Below are 3,548 nucleotides of genomic sequence, written 5' to 3'. Positions count from 1 at the left end.
GACACAAGGTAGGCAAATGTTGACTTGTCATTCCCTGTAGCCTATGTTTTCTTGACTATATTTATCTCTACTCAAAAATCAAAAACAAAACAGAATGCCTTTGTTATCTAATGCTGCATAAGAAATTATCCCCAATCAGGCCGGGCATGGTGGCTTACGCCTGTAATCCTAGCACTCTGGGAAGCCAAGGCAAGAGGATAGCTTTAGGTCAGGAGTTTGAGACCAGCCTGAGTGAGAGTCAGACCTGGTCTCTACTGAAAATAGAAAAAATTAGCCAGGCATGATGGCACATGCCTATAGTTCCAGCTACTCAGGAGGTAGAGGGAGGAGGATCACTTGAGCCCAGAAGTTTAAGGTTGCTGTGAGCTAGGCTGACCCCACAGCACTCTAACCTGGGTGACAGAGTAAGACTCTGTCTCAAAAATAAATAAATAAATGCCCAAGAAATTACCCCAAAACCTAGCATCTTAAAACAAACATATTATCTCATAGATTCTGAGGATCAAGAATCTGGGAATGGCTGAGTTGGGTGATTCCAGCCTCATCTGGAATCTGTCGTGAGATTGGAGTCAAGCTGTCAGCCAGGACTGCAGTCTCGTCTGAATGCTCAACTGAGGAGGATGCACCTGAAAGCTCACCTGTGAGGTTGTGGGCAGGCTGCTGTTTTTCACAGACAACTTTAGCTCCTCATCACGTGGACGTGGCTATAAGCTTCCTGAGTGACTTCCCAAGGTGGCAGCTAACCTCTCCTACTTCTGCTATATGCTATTCATCACAAAATAGACCCTGGTACAATGTGGAAGGGGAACCACAACAGTGTGTAACTACCACCAAGAGGCAGGGATCACTGGGGACTAAGGTGGAGGCCATCTTCTCGCTACCACACAGAACTTAGAATTTTCCTTTCCCCCTGAAAGCCCTGGCAGGACACGGTAGTTGAGACTAACAATGAGGTTAGCCACAACGAAGACGTTTTGGACCTTAAGAGTAGGGAGGTGGTGGTAACTTCTTGAGATGGACTCAGCGTATAATTGGGGTAATTTGTGGGCCTAGGCCCTTCTTTGGGAAATGAAATAATGGAAGTAGCTGCCATCTGGTAGGCTCCAGCACTGCAGGTCCTGCTGGGGACTCCTCTGAAGGGTCTGGGTACCTGTATGCCATTGGCTACTCCCCCTCCCACACCTCCATGCGAAAAGCAGGCCTCCATCTGAGGCCCTGTGAGGAGTCCATCCAAGTGGAATTTAATAGTCTATTTCTGTAACAGAGTTAAACCAGGGCTAACTTGACTTAAGGCAAAATCTGGAACTCAAAAAGGTTTTATTAAAAAAAAAAAAAAAAGGAAAGAAAGGAAAAGAATTAAAAACAAAATCTAGAACTCCATTGATTTTTTTTCTCCCAAATTTATTGCCCTAAGGATCCCAAGACCCCAGGAATTTTGCCTCCCACACAAGGTTCAGACGCGCCCTGCCTCATCCTGCCCACAAAGAGATTCACACTATCAGAGAATTTGCCATTCCTGAGAGTCGTCTTGGCCAATCAGGGTTGAAAGAACCTGCTTGGGAAATACTTCCTTTGGAGATGTCCAGTACTCTAAACAATGTCCATGGGTTACTTTAGATTTTTTTCTTTCCTTTCAACTCTTAGGAATCATCCCAAAGGCCCTTTGAATTCTCATTTCTTCATCATTTTATCCTATAATTATGTCCCTTGGGTTTAGACATAGAAGTTTTTTGTGTTTTTTTTTCTGTTTTTTTTTTTTTTTTTTTTTTTAACATCTTAGGGTTTTTTTCAGCCATGCATCTCCTGTGAAACTCTAATGCCACATGGAAACCCAGCTCAGGAAGGGCCGTAGAGGTCATTCAGTGAGCACTCACATTGAGAAAGGAGCGAACAGATGCTCAACAGGGAAAGCTACCAGCCCAATGTACCTGCCAATTTCAGAGCTTGTATAACAATCCAAGTCTCCTGACATATAGCCCAGCCCTCTGCCTGATTCTCTGGCAGGCCACACTCACAGTGCACGTCTCCCTGTCCTCAATTTGTCCCTCTTTCCATGATCCTTGGCTCCAAGGTTCAGCCACAATTTCTCCTGCCTGACAAGTTTACTAAATCAGCTTATTTTCTGCTTTCATCAGGTTTGTTTTCTCAGCACACACTTTCATCCAGTGCCATGAAAAAAATCAAGGATTCCTGGAAGATGTCAGAGCTGGCTGAGAACCACCCTTCCTCCTTTTCCAATCACCTCTCCAGCGCTTGAGCCAGCCACGCCTGACCGACCTCCCAGAGCCCTCTCAGCGGAGCAGCTGGACTGTTCTCCACCACTGTTCTCCACTTCCCCTAATCCCACCGGAGGAGATGTGAAGGACAATTCAAATAGCCGCCGGGCCATGCCCCCATTCCCGACAGGAGCCCAAACACCTGACAAATTAACTCTTTCATTAATTTCATAGGCTTAATTCCGCCCCAAGTAAATTCTTAATGGGATTATTTTCAAAGGCAGCAAAACTATTCATATGTTTATCTGGAAGAATAAACATTTAATAGCATGCAAGAAGTTTTTGAAAACGAAGAGCAATAAGAGGAAATTTTCCCTATTAATGTCAAAAGATCATGAAAGCTGAAGAAGACTGAGAACATAGTGAATTTGAGGATGAGATGTACCTACTGTTGAGATCTGGATATGCCTGGGTGTGAAGTCTGATACCTCAGTGGCAATGCTATTCTGGAATGTTTTACCTGGGGACAGTGGAAAGGACAGGTGAAAGGCAGAGCCCGTACCTGGTACCTGCCTCAGATTCTGGTCTTTCTGACTTAAGCCCCATGGTGACAGGGCTACAGGTGGTGGGACTCTGGGAGAGAAGAGAACACCACGCTTGTCTCCTTGTTAGAGAAACCTGGCTTGGTTTCAGTGCAATTAGGGCCACATGAAATGCCACAGTGCCCTGGCACCTTGCAGTCACAGCTTCTGAAGGTGTGAGGTGGATGCTTTCCACAGACTCGGTGCAACCTTAGGGAAAGCAGTGCAGGCAGGTCCCCAAAAGTCTTTATAAGAGGATGTGTTAAGGGGCTGGGCAAGAGGGGAAGAATGTGAAAGGATTATTCAAAAACCTGAAAGTAAGCCCCCCAGACTCCCTCCCAGAGATAAGAGGCTAGGAATTTCTGCACTATGTAGATGGAGGCAGGAGTCGGTTATCTCTTTATGTGCCCCGTGGTATCCACAGGCTAGGAAATCCTGGGAAACTGGAGTCATGCGAGAATGCGTTACAAATGCAGCCCGTATCACCTACGTCATGGAGTATAATACTTAAAGATAGCAATTTGGCGATTCATATCCATTGTCTTATTAATAATATTTCCTGATATTACTATTATTCTTTGATACAGATAGTCCACATTTATGGTTTCTTCTAGGAAAAAAATTAAAGAAATATTCATATATAACAAAAAAAGAAAACTGCAAATAATTCAAAATTGGGTTATGTATTATATTAGCTTTCCAGGGCTGCCGTAATAACTGGGTGGCCTTAAAAGAACAAAAATTTGTTTTC

Source organism: Microcebus murinus, chromosome 3 (assembly GCF_040939455.1).
Source record: "Microcebus murinus isolate Inina chromosome 3, M.murinus_Inina_mat1.0, whole genome shotgun sequence".
NCBI classification, from domain to species: domain Eukaryota; kingdom Metazoa; phylum Chordata; class Mammalia; order Primates; family Cheirogaleidae; genus Microcebus; species Microcebus murinus.
Note: the sequence above shows the minus strand (reverse complement) of the source record.